Source organism: Scyliorhinus canicula, chromosome 8, assembly GCF_902713615.1.
Source record: "Scyliorhinus canicula chromosome 8, sScyCan1.1, whole genome shotgun sequence".
NCBI lineage: Eukaryota > Metazoa > Chordata > Chondrichthyes > Carcharhiniformes > Scyliorhinidae > Scyliorhinus > Scyliorhinus canicula.
The window spans coordinates 157,631,790-157,655,189 of record NC_052153.1 but is presented as its reverse complement, the minus strand read 5'-3'; the positions used below and the strand labels follow the sequence as shown (position 1 = coordinate 157,655,189).

At 48.8% G+C, this 23,400-nt stretch overlaps 1 protein-coding gene and 1 pseudogene across 1 annotated transcript in view; both read right to left on the bottom strand.

Moving 5' to 3' along the window:
- pde8b (phosphodiesterase 8B) overlaps window positions 1-23,400 on the bottom strand; it is a 436,161-nt gene that overhangs the window by 368,982 nt on the left and 43,779 nt on the right.
- LOC119970539 lies at window positions 94-552 on the bottom strand (annotated as a pseudogene).

Genomic DNA, 23,400 nt, shown 5'->3' with positions numbered 1-23,400 from the left:
TCTACATCCCACCCCAGGCAGAAGTGAGGAAGGCACTGGACGAATTGTACAAAGTTATTTTTTGTGTGATAGTTACATGTTTATTTGCCTCAATCAAATGAAAGAATTTTCGGTATGATTTCGGGTAACGTGCAGGGGCGCCAGGTCCACCAAATTTCTTGGCCTCACAGTGGCGTGGGTCAGCAACCAGCAAGGCCCTGTCATACTGTAGGAGGATGTCTTGATCTCTTTCTTGGAGGCTTCATCTACATATTTCTGGTAGTATGCCACCAACGCTTTACAAATGGATTGACGGATAGCATAGATTTGAGCTACATGACCACCTCCTTTCACTCGAACTTGAATATCGACTCCAGCAAATCTTTCCTTGCCCAACAGCAGAACTGGTTCCAACAGTTTGTACTGCAAGGTTCTTGGCTCAGTCTGTTCCAAGGGCCTTCCGTTTACTTTAATAAGGCCATCTCCTCTTTTACAGTGGGCAACAGCAGTTGCTGTTTTCTTCCGCCCAAAAACTCGGACCGATTGCAAAGGGCCTTTGGCCGGCATCTTCCCATTACTCCCGAGCGAAGCCGTGGTTCGAACTGTACACAGTTATAAACAACTACGAAACAGAACACCCGGAGGCCTTGTTCATCGTGGCCGGAGACTTCAACAAGGCCAACCTCAAGAGTGTGCTGCCAAAATTCCACCAGCACATCTCCTGTCCCAACAGGGGTGACAACACTCTTGACCACTGCTACTCAAAAATCAAGGGTGCCTACCATTCCATCCCCCGACCGCAATTTGGGAAATCAAACCATAAGATGGTGCTCCTTCTTCCGGCATACAAACAGAAACTCAAGCGGGTGAATCCAGTTAAGAAGGTTGTGCAGTGCTGGGCCGAGGAAACAGAAGAGCTCCTACGTGACTGCTTAGAGACAGTGGACTTGTCCATATTTAAGAACTCAGCGATCAACTTAAATGAGTATGCCACCACCAACACAGACTTCATCAGCAAATGTGTGGACGACTGCGTGCCAAAGAAAGCAGTACATACGCTCCGCAACCGGAAACCATGGTTCAATCGTGAGATTGACTCCCTACAGACGACCCTGTCCTATACAGAAAATCCAGGTACGACCTCAGCAAAGCCATCCAAGATGCCAAGAGAGAATATCAAACCAAGCTAGAATCACAGACAGACTCTCGGCGGTTGTGGCAAGGACTAAACAACATAACGGGCTACAAAGCGAAGCCGAGCAGTATCTCCGGCAGCAGCGCACCCCTCCCCGATGAACTCAATGCATTCTATGCTCGGTTCGAGCAGGTAACCAACAATCCGCTGTCGAGTGCCCCAGCAGCCCATAACTCACCCATACCCACCATCACAGCTTCCAAAGTCAGATGAAAATGAAAAATGAAATGAAAATCGCTTATTGTCACGAGTAGGCTTCAATGAAGTTACTGTGAAAAGCCCCTAGTCGCCACATTCCGGCGCCTGTCCGGGGAGGCTGGTACGGCCTTCCTGAAAGTGAACCCTCGGAAGGCAATGGGCCCGGACGGGATCCCTGGTCGTGCACTCAGAGCCTGCGCGGACCAGCTGGCAGAGGTGTTCACGGACATCTTTAACCTGTCCCTACTCCACTCCGACGTCCCCACCTGCTTCAAGAAGACCACCATCATACCGGTGCCAAAGAAGAACCAGGCAACGTGCCTCAATGACTACCATCCGGTGACACTGACTTCAGTCGTTATGAAATGCTTCGAGAGGTTGATCATGAAGCGCACCACCTCCATACTCCCAGAACGCTTTGATCCACTGCAATTCGCATACTGACACAACTGGTCCACAGCAGACGCCATTTCCCTGGCCCTACACTCATCCCTAGAGCATGTCAACAACATCAGACTCCTGTTTATTGACTACAGCTCTGCCTTCAACACCATAATCCCAGCCAAGCTCCAAAACCTAGGACTTGGCTCCCCACTCTGCAACTGGATCCTCGATTTTCTGACCAACAGACCACGATCAGTAAGAATGATCAACAACACTTCCTCCACAATAGTCCTCAATACCGGGGCCCCGCAAGGCTGCGTACTTAGCCCCCTACTCTACTCCCTGTACACACGCGACTGCGTAGCAAAATTTGGTTCCAACTCCATCTACAAGTTTGCTGATGATACGACCATAGTGGGCTTGATCTCGAATAACGATGAGTCAGAATACAGGAGGGAGATAGAGAACTTAGTGGAGTGGTGCAGTGACAACAATCTCTCCTTCAATGCCAGCAAAACTAAAGAGCTGGTCGTTGACTTCAGGAAGCAAAGTACTGTACACAGCCCTGTCAGCATCAACGGGGCCGAGGTGGAGATGGCTAGCAGTTTCAAATTCCTAGGGGTGCACATCTCCAAAAATCTGTCCTGGTCCAGCCACGTCGATGTTACCACCAAGAAAGCACAACAGCGCCTATACTTCCTCAGGAAACTAAGGAAATTTGGCATGTCCACATGTCCCTTACCAACCTTTACAGATGCACTATAGAAAGCATCCTGTCTGGCTACATCACAGCCTGGTATGGCAAGTGCTCGGCCCAGGACCGCAAGAAACTTCAGAGAGTTGTGAAGACAGCCCAGTCCATCACACAAACCTGCCTCCCATTCATTGACTCCATTTACACCTCCCGCTGCCTGGGGAAAGCGGGCAGCATAATTAAAGACCCCTCCCACTCAGCTTACTCACTCTTCCAACTTCTTCCATCGGGCAGGAGATACAGAAGTCTGAGAACACACACTAAAAGCCTCAAAAACAGCTTCTTCCCCGCTGTTACCAGACTCCTAAATGACCCTCTTATCGACTGACCTCATTAACACTACACCATGTATGCTTCATCCGATGCCGGTGCTTACGTATTGTATACCTTGTGTTGCCCTATTATGTATTTTCTTTCATTCCCTTTCCTTCCCATGTACTTAATGATCTGTTGAGCTGCTCGCAGAAAAATACTTTTCGCTGTACCTCAGTACACGTGACAATAAACAAATCCAATCAAATCCTTCCGGGCCTGACGCCGGAGTGGTTCACGCCACTCTTTGGCGCCGGTACGGCCTCCCGCCGGATACCGGAGAATCCCACCCATAAACTCTATTATAGAGGTGGTGAGAAAACTTTGGGATGACACAGGATTAACTTTTGGTTTGGACTTGCTGAGGAGTACTCACTTAGTTCCTAAATTAAGTGAGGAAGGAGTTGAAATGTATTTGAGAAAATTGCCACAAAGCTGCAAACAAAATTGGACTATTTCACTGCAGAGCATGTTCATTGAAAAGGCTTTGGAGGCGTACTCATCTCTTTCAGATGAACAGTCTCATGACCATGACATGGTGAAAACTGCTGATTTCAATGCTCATGAGTTAGTGCCAGACACTTACAGACAGAAATTTAGAAATTTAGGAAAAATCAGAGTCAGACATTTGTGGAATTTGCTAGATAAAATGACATGGGCGGAAATTCTCTGGTCATTCACAGCAGCGGAATTCTCTGGTCTCTCTGCAGATTGGGAAATGTGGTTGAGCACCAAATTCGCTGCTAGCAGCAGTCGTGAGGTGGAATTGCCAGGGAAAATCCCAGCTACAGTGTTTGATAGGTGGCATGGATCGATAAAGGTTGAACCGGACTTCGATAACCTGAGAGGATGCTAATTGAAGACTTTTAGAAGTTAGCCTTTGAGAATAAGATCCTTTCTGGAACATCATAAAGTTTCTAAGATAAGAGAGGCTACAGTAATGGCAGACGATGAATTGGCAGATAAGCATGTTAGTAACAAGCCTTTGTTTGGAAACTCGCAGAGAAATTGGAGTGGTAAGATCATACTGAGGATAATCATAGAATTTACAGTGCAGAAGGAGGCCATTCAGCCCATCGAGTCTGCACCGGCTCTTGGAAAGAGCATCCTACCCAAGGTCAACAACTCCACCCTATCCCCATAACCCAGTAAACCCACCCAACACTAAGGGCAATTTTGGACACTAAGGGCAATTTATCATGGCCAATCCACCTAACCTGCACATCTTTGGACTGTGGGAGGAAACCGGAGCACCCAGAGGAAACCCACGCACACACGGGGAGGATGTGCCGACTCCGCACAGACAGTGACCCAAGCCGGAATCGAACCTGGGACCCTGGAGCTGTGAAGCAATTGTGCTATCCACAATGCTACCGTGCTGGTGGAAGAAACAGACATCTCTCAGAATAGTGAGAGAGACAGTCCGGATGTTAAGGGTGATTCAAGGGTACCAACTTATCTTTGTCATAATAAAGGACAAGTGAAGGCTGAATGATAGAAGTCAAGAAGCAGAATTGTTGTATTTGTTTGCAGAAGATTGTACAGTGCTCTTCCAGAAAACACCACCTCAATGGGGAAGGATAATAACAGACCAGTAGGTTGTCCTGAAGATATTACTAAGGCTGGACAGGGTACAGGAAATTATCGAGGGTTTCTATCTAAATGTGAAGTGTCCTCATTCTTATCTGGTGAGGCAGAGATGCAATTTTCATTCTTGGGAATCAGCACGGTCACTGACAGGAATTCTTGCTTTATGCGGAAATGTGAAGCAAGTTGGGCCTATATTCATTGGAGTTTAGAATAATGAGCAATGATCTCACTGAAATGCAGGATTTTGAGAGGACTCGATAGGGCAGATGCAGAGAGGATGTTCCCCTTGTGGGGGCATCTAGAACTTAAGGGGCACCTTATCAAAATAAGGTTCTCCCGTTTAAGACTGAAGAGTAATTTGTTCTCTCAAGGGATCATTAATCTTTGGAATTCTCTCCCCAGAGAGCTGTGGAGACAGGGGGCGTGATTCTCCCAGCCCTGTGCCAGGCCGGAGAATCGCTGCAACCATGCCACGCCGCCCCAACGCCGGTGCGCGATTCTCTGAGGTGCGGAGAATCGCCGCCGTTTGCGCCGGCGCGTTTGGCGCAGCGCCGGTCGCGGACCGCTGTACGAAACCAGGCCGCCGATTCTCTGGCCCAGACGGGCCGAGTGGCCGTGCAGAAAAAGCAGAGTCCCACTGCCGTCGTCCACACCTAGTTGCTGCCGGGGGGAACTCTGCGCGTAGGGTCTGGGGGCGGCCTGTGGAGGGGGACTCCGACCCTGGAGGGGGGGGGCCTCGGATGGGGTCTAGCCCACGATCGGGGCCCACCAATCGGCGGGCCGGCCTCTCCCCACCTGGGCCTACTTTGTTCCGCATGGCGTGTTCCGTAAAGCCACAGCGCATGCGCTGGTTGGCGCCGCCTGCAATGCGCGCCAGGAAGTGCGGCTGGAACGGCGTGAACCGCTCCAGCGCCGTGCTGGCCCCCTGTGGGGGACAGAATTGGTAGTGCCCGTGCCAGTTTCACGCCGTTGTGAAATGCGACGACTTTCACGATGGCGCGGACACTTGGTCCCGTGATCGGAGAATCGCGCCCAGGGACATTGAATATATCCAAGGCCGAGTGGCCAGATTTTAGATATGGAATCAAGAATTATGGAAGGCAGGTCAAGGCCATGGGCTGGATTCTCCGTCCCGCCGCACCACATTTCTGCCTCAACCCGCCGGTGGGATTCTCCGTCACGCTGGCTGGCCAATGGGGTTTCCCATTGTGGGGCAGCCCCACACCGTCGAGAAACCCCTGGCCATCGGCAAAATGGAGAATCCCGTCCCCTAATCTGATCGGCCATGAAGTAGAAAGGTGAAATAGGCTTGAATGATCAATGGCCTATTTGTGCACCTTTTTCATATGTTCTTATGAATTTCCTTCCAGAAACTTTACCAAATAAAAATGTATTGATACAGGCATTAAAATAAATCTTTCACCCATTCCTATGTGCAGAGTGAATTTAAAACATTGCTTATGTACTGGTCCAGTATTTGTGGGGATGGTTCATAATTTCGCGATTGAGAGTATAGATTTTTTATTAGGACGTGGCTTGTCCAGAGATAGGTCTTGTGATCTCGAGCAGTTTCGGAAAAACACACTGAGGTTGTGGAAACTGAAGTTTTACAGGAAAGGTTGTGTGATTTTTAAAATATCAATGTCTTTCTGTGAACCTGCTGCAATTATGACTTTTTTTTAGCTCCAAAGAGTCAGAAACCCAGCCTAATAATTTAAAAAAGTAATTAGGCTGAAAAGAAATAGTTAATGACAGCGGAGATGAGATAAAGCCATCTGAATTAAAAATGCAGGGAATTCATAGAATTCATACTGCAGAAGGAGGCCATTCGGTCCATCAAGTCTTAGAAAGAGCACCCTACTTAAGCCCACACCTCCACCCCATCTCCGTAACCCAGTAACCCCACCTATCCTTTTTGGACACTAAGGGCAATTTATCATGGTCAATCCACCTAACCAGCACATCTTTGAACTGTGGGAGGAAACCTGAGCACCCTTGGAAACTCATGCAGACTCGGGGAGAACGTGCAGACTCCTCATAGACAGTGACCCAAGCCAGGAATCGAACCTGTGACCCTGGAGCTGTGCCACCGTGCCACCCACGGAAAACATGAGCAAGGTGTGGTGGAGCAGATAGCAACAATACTCAAAACTAATAATGAAGCAAAGGAAAGGGATGCTTTGAAGGAAAATAGAACAGTTGCATCCAATGTTGCATAGAGCTGAAAGGATGTGTTCTTGAACTTAAATTAAAACTTCAAAATGAAGAAGCAGTCCCTCTTGCTAGAAAGGAATTAACAAAGCTCGAACACAACTAGAAGAATGAAAAGCTAAAAAAAAAATTAATTTAGAGCTGACTTTAAAAAAAGCCTCAAGCTTTCTTAACTGACCATTAATGTAACCTTAACAAAATTCTTAAAGCTGTTAAAGGGGATTTCACTTGACAGAAAAATGAACCGCAGCAAGGTCTTGTTGATACTTTAATGAACAAATGGTCATTTATGTGTAAGCCTGTAACAGTTTTATAAATAGAATTAGCATTAGCTTTGTAATATTAAAAGCAAGAGGGAAAGAACAGAACCAAGTTGACTCCAACGGTACAAACACCAAATAATGTTTTGCTGTTTATAATTAAATCAATAAACCAGCTTTTGACTGCCTTGGCATTGGACAAATATTGGTATTTCACATCTATTCATTGCATTTCTCTAAAGAATCCTGTAATGAACCCATCTGGGGAATTGCATTTTCTTCATGTTAAAAATGGATAATTTAATGTGGGGGGGGGGGTGGAGTTTGTTCTTAGTTTGAGGGGGGGGGAGGGTTGCTAACATGGGCGTGGTTAGTGTGGTGCAGTTGGGAAGGGATCAATGACAATGGACATCTGAGGTGGGCCTGGAGAATCGCCTGACGCGGGCTGGCCCAAAAAGAGATACGGCTGATCAGCAAGGGCAGGGGGCTCCCCGACCAGGCTGGTCACGTGGAACATGAGGGGGTTGAATGGGCCAGTTAAATGGTCGCATGTGTTCACACATCTGAGGAGTTTGAAGGCAGACCATGGCTTTTTTGGATGAGATACACGACCAGCGAGACAGCGAAAGCGATGGATGGAGCGGATGTTTCATTCGGGGCTGGATGTGAAGACGAGGGGGGTGTGGTGTTGGTTAATAAGCGGTTGCATTCAAGGTGAGCTGTATTGTGGCCGATCCGGGGGGGAGAGGCAGGGAGAGAGAGAGATCTGTGATGGTTAGTTAGGTGATGCCAGAGTTTCTGTTTATGCCCCGAATTGGGATGGCATGGATTTTATGAGGCGGGCGTTAGGATAGATTCCGGACTTGGACTCGCACCAGTTGATTATGGGGCGGATTTTAACTTGGTCATGGATCCGAGCTTGGACTGGTCAAGTACTGTGTCGGCAACAGCAAAGGAGCTGAGGGGGTTTATGGAGCGTATGGGGGCAGGGGGTTGGTGGACCGGTGGAGGCCAAGAGCAAAGGAGTTTACATACTTCTCCCATGTGTACCAGGTGTACTCCCAATTGACCTATTTGCGTTGAACAAGACGTTGCTGGAATTAAGGATGACAAGGGCAAGGTGCTGATGACCCCGAAGGGTGAATGGAGTGATCGAGGTGCTCTATAGAATGTTCTATGAGTTGGAGTCCACAACCAGGGAGGAGGAGATGCGACGGTTCCTGGGTGGCATCTGCAATGCCACCTTGGAAACCTGTAACATCCACACATTTGAAAATCCTCTGAATGGATCACAATTCCACACTTCCAGCTCCACTGGGATTCATGGAATAGGCCAGTCAGAGTTGGAGTGTTTGGCAGAAAATATTTTTAAAACATAGCATTGCCTTAAATAAAAAAATCAGAAGCAGAACAAGTCACTGCACTTCTTTACTCGATAGGGCCAATTGCAGCTGACATCATTGTATGACAACAAAAAAGAAAATGCTGGAAAATCTCAGCAGGTCTGGCAGCATCTGTAGGGAGAGAAAAGAGCTAATGCTTCGTGTCCAGGTCACCCTTTATCAAAGCTAAAAGACAGAGAAAGTGGGAGATATTCATGCTGTGGAGTGAGAATGAAAGATGAGTCATAGTCACAGAAACCCAGGAAAATGGGGTGCTAATAGCCACAGAAACCAAGGGGAAAGAGTGCTAATGGCAGTCCCCAGAGAGAACAAAGGTGTGAGAGGCCAAACAGTAGAGAAACTAATATCAGAGGCTAAACTGTGTCAGATGTAGATGTGGGGGAGGGCAAGGTGGAAACAAAGGGGAGAGAGAGTAAGGAAAGGTGGATAAGATGGGGGGGGGGGGGGGGTAAATATATATAAAGAAAGGCAGGAAATAAATAAATGGTAAAAGACCGGGTGATCGCTTTGCTGAGCACCTTCGGTCTGTGCGCATTCAGGACCCTGACCTTCCTGTTGCTTGACACTTTAACACAAGACCCTGCTCCCATGCCCACATGTCTGACCTTGGCCTGCTGCAATGTTCCAGTGAAGCGCAATGCAAACGGGAGGAACAACATCTCATCTTCCGGTTAGGCACGCTACAGCCTTCCGGTCTCAACATCAAATTCAACAACTTCAGATGATTAGCTCTACCCCACCTCGACCCATTTGTTTTCATCCCATTTCATTTTAACTGTCTTTTACCATTTCTTTCATTATTTCCTCTCCCTGCAGATGTTGCCAGACCTGCTGAGATTTTCCAGCATTTTCTCTTTGGTTTCAGATTCCAGCATCCACAATAATTTGCTTTTATTCATTGTATGACAAGGTATTGATGAATTATCTACCAAATTTAATGATGCTGTTTTCAAACCATTCAATGTTTATTTCAGGTTAAGATCTAATAAAACATTGGAGAGTGTCAAATTTAATAAGAGAGTCCAAATGTCCAGGGAACCTGTCGACTCCTTAATAAACAAACTCTGAAGACTAACACAGCGATGTGAATATGGCGATTTAAAGTCTGACCTCATCTGAGACAGAACCGGTGGATGTTACAGACGACTCACTTGACTTCATACATGCTGACGATAATGTTATCCTAGACAAGGCAGTCTGTTGGACTGTGAGCTATATGAATAACACAGGACAATCTTAAGGGGAGATAACTTGATATCGTAGAATTTTTATCATAGAATTTACAGTACAGAAGGAGGTCATTCGGCCCTTGAGTCTGCACCTGCTCTTTTTGAAAGAGCACCCTACCCAAGCCCACAACTCCATCCTATCCCCATAACCAAGTAACCTCACGCAACACTAAGGGCAATTTTGGACACTAAGGGCAATTTAGCATGGCCAATCCACCTAACCTGCACATCGTTGAACTGCGGGAGGAAACCGGAGCACCCGGAGGAAACCCCGTACACACGGGGAGAACATGCAGACTCTGCACAGACAGTGACCCAAGCCGGTAATCGAACCTGGGACCCTGGAGCTGTGAAGCAATTGTGCTAACCACTATTCTACCATGCTGCCCTTATGATGTGGGCCAGAAGCCTACCCTCAGTTCATCATATCAGCTCACAGAAATGCCAGGACCATCTGAGTCAGAGAAAGCAATTCCTGAACTGTCCAGCAGAGAGACCTTGTCAGTGCTGCATTGTGAAGAGCCCTCACAGAAAAGATCAGTGTCCTACGGGCATTGCCCAATGCTGCCACTGCAACAGACAGGGACACTTTGCTGAACTGTGCAAGTTAAAATCCCAGCAATGTTCAGACATCCCAAAGGTAATCCACTAGATTGAAATTGAAAGCACGGACGAAACACAGCCATATTTCTTGTGTGACATCAGAGAATGTAGCTCATCATTTTCGATTGCTGACATCCTGGTAAATAGTCATCCAACAAATTTTTTTTTTGGGAAATGTTTTTTATTGAGTTTTCATATTTTATATCCAACAAATTACAAATTATTAGAAAAAAAATACGCAAAAATTAACATGTATATTTACAGGCAAGCATCTTCATAACTGTGGCCACCCCCTTTAACCGGCATACATATTTTACATTCCCCAATATGGCTGAGGCACATGTTTATAGGCATTTATTTACAATTTGGTTTTGGGCCTGAGCTTGCCATCAGACTGTTGCTTGCGGCTTTGTCCTTCCTTTTTTTTTGGAATAATTTTTATTCAAGTTTTCAACAACAAATTTTATCGCAACAGAGAAAAACAGTAACCCCTCCCCTCCAATACAAAAACAATAAATTAACAAGAAAAAGAAATAAGCATAAAACCATGAGAACAAACCCCCATAACGAACCCGTAGCCCCCCCCCCCCCCCCCCAACCCCCGGTTACCTTCCCCCGATTCCCGTCCATTTTCCCCTAATTCTTGGCCACCCGACTATTCTTCCTCTTGTTCATTGGCCACAAACAGGTCCCGGAACAATTGCATGAATGGCTCCCACGTTCTGTGGAAGCCGTCGTCTGACCCTCGGATGGCGAATTTGATTTTCTCCATTTGGAGAGATTCCGAGAGGTCGGACAGCCAGTCTGCAGCTCTGGGTGGTGCTGCTGACCGCCAGCCAAACAGGATTCTACGGAGGGCGATCAGGGAGGCAAAGGCAAGGGCGTCCGCCCTCCTCCCCAGGAATAGATCTGGCTGATCTGAAACCCCGAAGACCGCCACTATCGGGCATGGCTCCACCCTCACCCCCACCACTTTGGACATAGCCTCGAAGAAGGCTGTCCAGTACTCCACAAGTCTGGGGCAAGACCAGAACATGTGGGTGTGGTTGGCCGGGCCTCTTTGGCACCGTTCACATCTGTCCTCCACCTCCGGGAAGAATCTACTCATACGGTTTCTTGTTAAGTGGGCTCTATGTACCACTTTTAGTTGCATCAGGCTGAGCCTTGCGTACATTGACCCTATGCAGTGCTTCGCTCCAGAGTCCCCACCCTATCTCAATCCCCAGGTCATCCTCCCATTTCTTTCTTGTTGCGTCCAGTACGGTGTCGGTCCTTTCTACCAGTCGGTCATACATGTCGCTACAGTTCCCTTTATCTAGGATACTTGCGTCCAGTAGGTCTTCCAGTAGTGTCTGTCGTGGCGGTTGTGGGTACGTCCTTGTCTCCTTTCATAAGAAGTTTTTGAGCTGCAGATACCGTAGCTCGTTCCCCCTGGCTAGCTGGAATTTCTCTGTCAGTTCGTCCAGTGTTGCGATCCTGCCGTCCGTGTATAGGTCCCTGACTGTCAGTGTCCCTCCGTCCTGCCTCCACCTTTTGAAGGTGGCGTCAGTCAGTGCTGGTGTGAACCTATGGTTGTTGCAGATGGGAGCCTTGTCCGACATTTTGGTCAGGCCAAATTGCTGCCGCAGTTGGTTCCAGGATTGGAGGGTGGCTGTCACCACTGGGCTGCTGGAGTGTTTTTTGGGTGGGGATGGGAGTGCTGCCGCGGCGAGGGCCCGGAGGGAGGTCCCCATGCAGGAGGCCTCCTCCGCACGTACCCACTCGGCCTCTGGCTCCTGGATCCATCCCCTTACTCGCTCGGCTGTTGCCGCCCAGTGATAGAATTGTAGGTTTGGGAGGGCTAGCCCCCCCCCCCCCCGGATTTTGTTTTTTGTAGGACCTTCTTTGGGATCCTAGCATTTTTACCCCCCCCCCCCATACGAACGCCATGATTAGTTTGTCCAGCGCTTTGAAAAAGGCCTTGGGGATGTAGATCGGAATAGATCTAAACAGGAAGAGGAACCTGGGCAGTACGTTTATTTTGATCGTCTGGACTCTCCCCGCGAGGGAGAGTGGGAGTGTGTTCCATCTTTGCAGGTCCTTTTTTACTTCCTCCGTCAGACTGGTGAGGTTCCATTTGTGGATCCCTTTCCAGTCATGGGCTATTTGGATCCCCAAGTAGCGGAATTTGTGTTGGGCTTGTTTGAACAGCAGCCCCTTTAATGCTGCCCCCCCCCCCCTCTTGCGGGTGTACTGGGAAGATCTCGCTTTTGCTCATGTTGAGTTTGTAGCCCGAGAAGGCTCCAAACTCTTTCAGGAGCGCGATGATTCCGTCCATGCTGCTTTGTGGGTCCAAGATATAGAGGAGCAGGTCATCTGCATAGAGTGAGTCTCTGTGCTCTCTGCCTCCCCTTCGGATCCCCCTCCAATTTATTTGCTGCCCTGAGCGCGATTGCTAACAGTTCGATTGCTAGTGCGAACAGCAGCGGGGACAGTGGGCATCCTTGTCTGGTGCCCCTGTGCAGCTGGAAGTATTGGAAGTTGGTATTGTTGGTCCATAAGTTCGCCATGGAAGCGTTGTATAGGAGCTTTACCCAAGCGGTGAACCCTGTTCCAAGCCCGAACCGCTCCAGTACCTCTATGAGGTATTTCCATTCGACTCTGTCGAAAGCCTTTTCTGCGTCCAGGGAGACGATCATCTCTTGTGTTCTCTCCCCGGAGGGGGTCATTATCACGTTCAGCAGGCGCCTGATGTTCGAGGTAAGCTGTCTACCTTTGACGAAGCCCGTCTGGTCCTCTGCGACCACTTCGGGTACACAGTCTTCTAGCCTTTTGGCTGTCATCCAACAAATTTAGCATTAGATTCAGATGCCAGTATGGCAGTCCTGTCAGTCAAGGAACCATGGCTCAAATGCCTTTGCATTCAAACAATGGACACTCCATTGAACAGGGGAATTTTGACTCCCCTTCATCAGCATGATCATTGAACCACTGAGGAATGGCAACAAACAGATGTTTGAGCTGATAGACATTGTCCAGGATCAGCCTCTCAGTCTTCTGAGCAGGGATGCCTGCATAGCCATAGATATCCTCCAACGGCAGAAAATGTCAACACTACCACTGTCATTAGCCATCCAGAGCAACACAGTCCTAAATCCCCAACCACGATTGAGAATTCAGACTCTGATTTCACCCGTGATCTCTCTTCTCTTTTTGAAGAACAGTTTTGTCCATCATCGTTCCAGGTCCTGGAAAATCTTCAATGGTCGACCAACCTACTGCCCACGAGATTACCGTAACACCTCTGGTGGAAGTGGTAGCAGAGAAGGGCCAACTACGGCAATAGTATAGTTGGTAGACACATTGACCACTATGCACACACAACAACTTCCAACCAGTGTGCCAGAACCACAGGGCATGCTGGAACTACATAGCAGTCTCACACCATCAACAACAAACAGAGGTGAGCATGCTGCTGACTGTTCGTCTTGCCACAGGAACACACTTCCTCTGCGTCAGAGAGCTTCCCAATGACCCAAAGTGAAATACAAGAAGAAAAGGCACCGCCAAGCAGATGAATGCCACTTTCATCCACCCCGGAAGAAACGACCAAAAGTAACAATAACCCTGTGCTGGCAACTAGACAGACCAACCTGGCATAGTTTACCATCTCACAATGGAAGAAATGGGTGAAACTATATCCAATTGTCAGTTCAATCTCCAACGTGAACCGGAACATCGAGAGCCGACCCCTCCCGGACAGAATGGTGACGAAGTGTGGAAGGTTATAAGAACTCCAGGTCACCTGAATCTCTAACGTCAAGGACTTGACGGGGAGGATCAGGTAGTGAAAGTGTTGTTAATGTTAATATGAAATAGCAATAATGTTGGAATAGCATTAAGGTTGTAAGAATAAGGTAAATACGCAAGACTTATAACAATGTAAGACTTGGAGTAAACTGAAGTAATTCTATACAAGGGATAAAAACATGGGGAGGGGTGAGGTTAAGTAGTAGTTCTTGTACATACAGGGTTAACGTGAGTCTGAGTGCAGCACTGCCCACACACTGATGTATAAGGCCACATGATCCAGAGCCAGGGTTGACTCAGGATGGACAGGGATGTGTAAAGACCTAGGATGTCATCAACTCCATAACTGTACCATATATATATATATTTATAGTTATGAGTTGTTAATAAAGACTGATTAATATACTCAAGACTATGAAGCCACTCAGGGAGTCCGGTAGTAATAGATTTGTTGAGAATTTGGAGGCAGTTTCGACAGCACTTCGGGTTGGGGGCATGGTCAAGGGAAATACTGATTCGTGGGAGCCATAGATTTGAGCCAAGGAAGTGGGATGGAAATTTTCGGAGATGGGAGGAGAAAGGAATTAGGAAACTAAAAGATTTGTTTCTTGGGGGTCGTTTTGTGGGATTGAAGGAGCTGGGAGTGAAGTATGGACAGGAGCAGGGGGAAATACTTAAATACATGCAGGATTGAGACTTTGCCAGAAAGGAGATACAGAGCTTCCCTGTGGAGCCAGCTTCCACATTGCTGGACGAGGTGCTGACGACAGGGGTACTGGAGAAGGGGGTAGTATCGGCAGTTTATGGGGCTATTTTGGAGGAGGAGAAGGCGCCACTAGAAGGGATCAAGGCAAAGTGGAAGGAAGAGTTGGGAGAAGGTACGGAGGAGGGGTTCTGGTGTGAGGTGCTCCGGAGGGTAAACGCCTCCACCTTGTATGCAAAGTTGGGGCTGGTACAGCTGAAGGTGGCGTATAGAGCGCACCTTCCAAGGGCGAGGATGAGCATTACTGGAAGAAGGTGTTTAGGTAATCTCTAAAGTAGTGCACGTGAAGCTAGACCCGGGCCCTCGGGAGGCCACATTCGGGGTGTCAGACCAGCTGGGGTTGGAAACAGGCGCGGAGGAAGATGTTGTAGCCTTCGCCTCGTTGGTCGCCCAAAGGCGGATCCTGTTAAGGTCCTAACAGGCATGGCGGGGTGACCTGCTGGAATTCTTGACGCTTGAAAAGGTCAAATTTGAACTGACGGGAAGGATGGAGGGGTTCTCCAATTCATGGGCGTTATTCATTATGCACTTTCGAGAATTGGATCACATGGAACATTAGGAGGACTGGGGGCTGGGAGGGTTGGGGGGAGAAGGACTGTATGTGTTAATGGTGACTATGGGTGATTCCTGATTCCTTTTTGTCATTTGTTACATTAACATGCGGGCTAATGTTTGGGGGTTTGATGGGAGGATGGGTTTGTTGTTATTGATATGGGGATTGACATTACATTCGTTACTGATTATTGTTTATTGTTGGGTGTAAATGTGGGAGAAAATGTGAAAAATGAGAATAAAAAAATATTTTAAAAAAAGACTATGAAGCCCACTTTATGGTGTCAGAAGCAGGATTCTTCAATATCTAAATGGCGAGAGTTTTCAGAGTTCTAAGACAGAGAGGAATCTGGTTGTTCTAGTGCATGCATCACAAAAGTGTGTAGGTACAGCAAGTAATTAGGAAAGCTAATAGAATGCTGTTGGGTGAGATCTGTTCTGGGCAGGAATCTAGGGATTGTTCCTGGAGCTACAAGCACCAATGCCCCACCTCACCTATAAGGGGATCCTCTGGACACCCCACAACCCATCTCACAAGGGAAGGGCACTCCCGCACCAGTCCCCCCTAGGTCCGATCCCCAGCGCAGGCAAAATGCCAGCCTGCACCCTGACAGTAGCCCTGCCAGCCTGCTACCTCTGGCACAGGTGGCACCAGCAGTGCCAGGTGCGACCCTGCCCAGAGGCCAACCACCCAGATCCCCTGGGAGATAACCTCCAAGTGCCGCCCACATGGTCTCTGTTTGTGGGGACCAGTACTGAATCGCCCTCGCCCAAAGTCGTCAAGGCAAATGGGGTAGATCCAAAGCCTCAGCTAGTTCAGGCGAGTGCTTACTGGAGTGAGACTAGTTGTGCACTCTAATATGCAGATTTGCCAAATACTCATCCCGTCCACAATGGGCGGGACCAGATTGCGACGTCTCACGAGATTCCGTTAGGCTTGTATCCACTGGAGTTTTGAAGAATAAGAGGTGACTTGATTGAAACATATAAACATCCTGAGGAGTATTGACAGGGGGGTGTGTGGAGAAAGATGTTTTCTCATGTAGGAGAATCTAGTACCAGGGGACGCTGTTTAAAGGTAAAGGGTCACCCATTTAAGACCGAGATGAGAAGAAATTTCTGTCTCTTGGAGGGCCGTGAGTTTTTGGAATTTTCTTCCTCAAAAGGTAGTGTAAGCCGGCTCTTTGAACATCTTTAAGCAGAGCTAGCTAGATTCTTAATGAGCAAAGAGGTGGTAGGTTGTCAGGGGTAGATGGGAATGTGGGTTGAGGTAAAAATCAGATCAGTCATGATCTTATTGAATGGCGGAGCAGGCTCGAGGGGCCGAGTGGACTACACCTACTCCTGTTTCGAATATCTGTACATCCAGTTGGGGGTTGGGCTAGGATGTATTTGGAGGTCCAAAATGCAAACCCGGTGTCCCTTTAAATCATTGCTGCTCCAAAAGTCACACTTCCCATGCTCTTTAAACTGTTAAAATTAGAGTTTGTGATCTGCCTAGTGAAATCAACATAACAGGACTGAAATCTTCATAGCCTATAGGCAGCTTATTAATGTTGAAAAACATGTATCTAACGGTCTGAATATTTTTATTTCAAGAGTACAACTCGTGAAAATTCAGTCCTTACCACCTGACTTGCAAAACACATAATGGATTAGTGAAACCATGTGTTACTCACATCATGACACTTTTCCTGGAGGCATCCGAATGAATAAAACATTATAAAACAATAATTCTCTAATAATTCGGCACCAATCTTTAACTATTTCTCTCCTTCCTTCCTCTATTGCATTTGTGATTCCAATCCCCCCCGATATTTAATCCACATTTCCTAAAAGGGCCACACAACTAAGGATTGACTCTGCTTGCAACTTAGTCCAAGAATCACTCTGAGAGGAAATACTTGTACAAGGGAAATGGGGAGTTCTATTACTGGATTCAGTAAGGTCAGCTAATTTAAATAATTACCACTTGCATGCATTCTTCTTGAAGTAATACGGATACAGGTGAAGGGGGAATAAGCAAAGCAAGTCCTTAAAGAGCTACTGCGACTTCCGGTGATGGCATGTAGGTGGTGGTCACCCGTTGGGTGGTTCCTGTTCGAGGCTCTGGTTTTCGGATTTTACTGCCCGGTTTCAGGGGCAGGAAGCTGGTGCAGGAAGGTATAAGGAAGGTGGGAGATGTCGAAGACCCAGAAGAAAGCCGCTGGGGTAAGAAGGGGCGAGCGAAAGTCCGTTGTCGAGTGAACGGGTGAGCCCGACAGGAGGAAAGAAGGCGGAGGCTGGACCGCTGGGCGAGGCTGCTCCCCTCACGGTGGAAACTCTGACTGAGGTGGTGGCTGGAGAATTCGAGAGACATTGAGCACATGGATGTGCTGCGGAAGGAGATGATGGATGCAATGAAGGCGTGGATGGAGGAAGCTACTGCCGCGGTGAAGGCGGCAGAGTCGGAGACATCGGCGGATGTAAGGGAGCAAGGAGTGACGTTGAAGAGGGTGGAGGAGGCTAACAAAATGACCAGTTAACCTTGATGGGTGAGGAACTGTGGAAGGTGGCGGAGGCTAACAAAGAGCTCAGAGTCAATGTGGAGGCGCTGGAGAACATGTAGAGGCAGCAGAATCTTGGGCCTGCCTGAGGAGGTGGAGGGCCTGAGGCCATCCGAGTACTTTGTAAAGATGTTGGCAGAGCTGTTGGGAGGGATACGATACGAGCTGGACAGGGCACATCGGTCACTCAGGCCCAAGCCAGCAGCAAATGAGCCACAAAGGGCCGTTATAATTTGCTTCCATAAGTTTCATGTCAAGGAGAAGGTCCTGAGTTGGGCGAAGCAAAGACGTGAGGTGCAGTGGGAAGGCGTTGACATCTGAATATACCAAACCTCATGCTGTTGCACTCTATAGCAACAGGGACTGAAATGAGAGATGGGACTGAGATTGGGACTTTGACTGAGGGGATGGGATCTGTGCTTAGCCTTTATCTCGCTTTTTGGTTGCTTCTTGTTCTGTATTTGTGGGGTGAACAGCTGGGATTTTGGGTTGGTTGAACGGGGGAGGGTAGTTTACCTTTCTTTATAGAATCATAGAATTTACAGTGCAGAAGGAGGCCATTCAGCCCATCGAGTCTGCACCGGCTCTTGGAAAGAGCACCCTACCCAAGGTCTACAACTCCACCCTATCCCCATAACCCAGTAACCCCACCCAACACTAAGGGCAATTTTGGACACTAAGGGCAATTTATCACGGTCAATCCACCTAACCTGCACATCTTTGGACTGTGGGAGGAAACCGGAGCACCCGGAGGAAACCCACGCACATACAGGGAGGATGCGCAGACTCCGCACAGACAGTGACCCAAGCCGGAATCGAACCTGGGACCCTGGAGCTGTGAAGCGATTGTGCTATCCACAATGCTACCATGCTGCCCAATTGGTTACAATTATATTGGGCTTTGGGGTTATGGCAGTTTTCTGGGGCGCAGTATTGAACTGATTTTGTTTGTTTTTGTTTTCAGGGACTGGGACATGGGGAGAGGATTGGGTGGAGGGATGCCTGGGCATGGGCCTCCGCACTAGCAAGTGAAGCTTGGCTAGTGAACGGAAGTGTGGTGGGGGGAGGGCCTGCGGTCTTTGGATCCTGGTCGAACAGGTTTCGATGGGTCACAAGATGGGATTGATACTGGGAGAGGTGTCTGCAAGAGGAAATGGAAGTGGAGGGGGGATTCTGGCAGGTGGGGCAGAGGTTTGACGGTAACAAAGGTATAGAGCAGGTCAGGCTTGATGGGCAGGGCCCGGGGCCATGATGATGGCGGATAGGAGGGGCGGTGGGTGGGGTGTGAAAGATCCCCATCAGAATAGTGACGTGGGATGTGAGGGTGTTAGGGGGGCTGGTGAAGAGATCACGGATTTTTACACACTTGAAGAGCTTAAATGTTGAAGTGGTGATGCTGCAGGAGACCCATCTGAGGATGAGGATAAGGTGCAGCTTAGGAAGGGTTGGGTGATAGTGATGGGGTGCTAGAGGGGAGGCTGGTGGCATTGGTGAGCATATATGGCCTCAATATGAGTGATGCGGGGTTTGTGAAGAGGGTACTGGGTGCAATCCCGGATCTGGACACCACAAGTTGATAGTGGGGGGGGGAGGATTGGAATATGGTGCAGGAACCAATGGTGGACAGCTCTCAGCTGCGTTCACTGGCCCAGTCAGGGGAGTGCGAAGGCACTGGCTGGGCTCATGAGGGAGATGGGAGGAGTGGACCCATGGAGGTTCTTACACCCGAGGGAACGGGAGTGTTCGTTTTTCTCCCCAGTACACAGGCGTGCTCAAAGATAGACTTTTTCATGGCGGGGAAGGCGCTATTGGTTGGGGTGAGGAGGTCGGAGTACTCAGCAATTGTGATTGCAAACCGTGCTCCGCATTGGTTAGATGTAGTTTTGGAGTAGGGGATGGCCCAGAAGCGGGGTGGAGAATGGATGTGGGGTTGTTTGCGGACCGGGGCTTTTGTGATAACATTGGGAAGGTGATTGAGGAATACGTGGCTTGGGAAGCTCTGAAAGCAGCAGTGAGGGGGGAGGTGATTTTATTCAAAGTTAAAGTGGACAAGGAGGAGAGAGAGGAGCACCAAAAACTGATAGAGAGGAGATTCTTGAGGTGGATGGGAGGTACACAGGGGACCCGGTCCCAGGTCTCTTGGCCAAGAGGAAGGAGTAGATTCTATGATTCTATAGGTTTAGAGGTGCATGGGCCAAATGTAGGCAAATGGGGTTAGCTTAGATGGGCTTTTTGGTTGGTATGTACCTGTTTGGGCCGAAGGCCCTGTCTCCATTCGCAAATGGAGTTTAATCCAGACAAATGTGAGGTAACGCATTTTGGTAGGTCTAACATAGAGGGGAAATATACCGTAAATGGCAAAACTCTTAGGAATATAGAAAGTCAGAGAGATCTAGGGTGCATGTCCTCAGATCTTTGAAGGTGGCAACACAAGTGGACAAGATAGTCAAGAAAACATACAGAATGCTTGCCTTCATTGGAAGGAGCATAGAGTATAAAAGCTGGCAAATCATGCTACAGTTGTATAGAACCTTGGTAAGGCCTCACTTGGAATATTGCGCATAATTCTGGTGGCCACACTACCAGAGGATGTGGAGGCTTTGGAGAGGGTGCAGAGGAGGTTTACCAGAATGTTGCCTGGTCTGGTGGGTGTTAGCTATTTGGAGAGGCTGAATAGACTCGGACTGTTTTCATCAGAAAGACAGAGGTTGAAGGGTGATCTGATAGAGGTCTACAAGATTATGAAGGGCATGGATAGAGTGGATGGGCAGGCACTCTTTCCCAGGGTTGAGGGGTCAGTCACCAGGGGGCATAGGCTTAAGATCCGTGGGGCTAAGTTTAGAGGAGAGGCAGGCAGGTTTTTTACGCAGACGGTGGTGAGTGCCTGGAATGCATTGCCAGGGGAGGTTGTGAAAGCATATATATTAACGGCGTTCAAAAAGCATCTTGCCAAAGGTGATAGGTGAAGATCAGACGGGGTTCCTGAGAGGGAGGCAGCTCTTTTCAAGCTTTAGATGGGTATTGAACGTCGTTATGGCTCCGGCGGAGGGGAAGGAAACAGGTGGTTGTGGCATTGGATGCTGAGAAGGCGTTTGACCGGGTAGAATGGGGGTACTTGATGGCAGTTCTGGAGCAGTTTGGGATTGGACCAAGATTTGTAAACTGAATAAAGCTACTGTATAAGGAGCCGAGGGCGAGTGTCCGCACAAACAACATCAGCTCGAGATACTTTTCTCTCCACCGTGGGACTAGGCAGGGATGTCCTACGTCCCCCCCCTGCTGTTTGCACTCGCGATTGAGCCGTTGGCCATCGCATTAAGAAGTTTGGGGATATGGAAAGGATAAGTGCAGGGGTTGGGGGGGGAGGACAGATCATAGGGTGTCCTTATATGCCGATGACTTGCTGTTATACGTGACGGAACCGAGTGTGTCGATAGGGGGAATATTGGAGATGCTTCGCATGTTTGGGTCTTCCTCGGGGTACAAACTAAATCTAGGCAAGAGTATTTTGTGGTGACTCGGCCGGGGGTGGGGGCAGGGGTGGGGGGGGGGGGGCTGCCATTCCATAGGGCAGGGACTCACTCAAGAGACCTGGGGGTACAGGTTGCCCAGGGAGTAGGGGGGCGGGGGGGGGGGGGGGGGGGGGGGGGTGTCTGCAGGTACAACATTTCTAGTTTGGTGGGGAGAGTCAAAGCCGGGAGAAGGGGGTAGTGTCGGTTGTTTACGGAGCTATTTTGGAAGAGGAGAAGGCACCACTGGAAGGGATCAAAGCAAAGTGGGAGGAAGAGTTGGGAGAGGATATGGAGGAAGGGTTCTGGTGTGAGGTGCCCTGGAGAGTGAATACCTCCACCTCGTGCGTGAGGGTGGGGCTGATACAGCTGAAGGTGGTATACACAGCACACCTCACAAGGGCGAGGATGAGCCGATTCTTTGAAGGAGTGGAAGATGTGTGTGAACTTTGTGCGGGGATTGGGGGAGGGGTGGGGGGGGGGGGGGGGGGGGGGGGGGTCACGTTCATATGTTTTGGTCCTGTCCAAAGCTGGAGGAATACTGGAAGGAGGTTTTTAGGGTAATTTCTAAAGTACGGCACGTGAAACTGAACCCCGGCCCCCGAGAGGCCATATTCGGGGTGTCGGACCAGCCAGGGTTGGAAACGGGTGCGGAGACAGATGTTGTAGCCTTTGCCTCGTTGATCGCCCGAAGGCAGAACCTGATAGGTTGGAGAGCAACCTCTCCACCCTGTGCCCTGGCGTGGCGGGGGGATCTGTTGGAATACTTGACTCGAGAAGGTTAAGTTTGAACTGAGGGGAAGGATGGAGGGGTTCCACAATTCATGGGCATTATTCATTATGCACTTTCAAGTACTGGATAACATTGAACATTAGTTGGGGCGTGTGGGTGGGAGGGTTGGGGGGAGGGGGGCTGTGTGTGTTAATGGTGACTATGGGTGATCTCTAATTCCTTTTTGTCATTTGTTTATGTGAACATGCGGGCTAATGTTTGGGGTTTGGTGGGAGGGTGGGATCGTTGTTATTGATATGGGGATTGACATATTTGTTACTGATTATTGTTTATTGTTGGTGAGTGTAAATTTGGGGGGAAATGTGAAAAAGGAGAATAAAAAATATTTTTTTAAAAAGGCATCTTGCAAACACATGGATAGGATAGGTATAGAGGGATATGGCACAAGGAAGTGCTGAGGCTTTTGGCAAAGGTTGATATCCTGATCTGTACAGACTTGGAGGGCCAAGTGGCCTGTTCCTGTGCTGTTTTGTTCTTTGTTCCATGCCGTAGATTCTATGATTCTATGAGTTGCAGGCGAGCTTCGGACAGTTGGCCACAGGGAAAGCAGTGCACCAGTTGAGAATGGTGAGGGACAATGTCTATGAGCACAGGGAGAAGGCAGGGCGTATGCTGGCCGGCTAGCTCCGGAGATGGCAGTGGTGAGCGAGATAGTTTAGGTACGGGATAAGATGGGGAAGCTGGTGGTGGCCCCGGAGCAGATCAATACATTATTTGAGGAGTTTTATAGGGATCTATATAGGTCGGAGCCACTGGGGAGGAACAGGAGATGAGGGAGTTCTTGGATGGGTTGGAGTATCTGAGGCTGGGTGAGGAAGATAGAGCAGGGTTGGAGGGGCCGGTGGGGGAGCAGGAGGTTCAGGAGGTGATTGGGAGGATGCAGGCAGTGAAGGTGGTGGGGCCCGATAGGTTACCAGTCGAATTTCATAAGAAATTTAAGAACACGTTGGCGTCGTTGATGGTGGGAATGTTTGAGGATGCGATAGGTAGAGGTGTCTTGCTGCAAATGATGGGCCCATATCACGACTGAATGTAGATGCCAACATATTGGCAAAGGTGTTGGCATCAAGGTAGGAGAGGTGTCTCCCGAAGGTGATTGGGAAGGATCAGATAGGGTTCGTGAAGGGAAGGCAGTTGTTTTCGAATGTGAGGAGGTTGTTGAATGTGGTCCTGTCTCCGGCGGAGGTGGTAGTGGATGCAGAGAAGGTGTTTGATCGGGTACAGTGGGGTTACTTGATGGCGGTATTGGAGTAATTCGGAATTGGGCCATGGTTCGTGGCGTGGATGTGGCTGTTGTATAAGGAGCCGATGATGAATGTTCGCACTAATA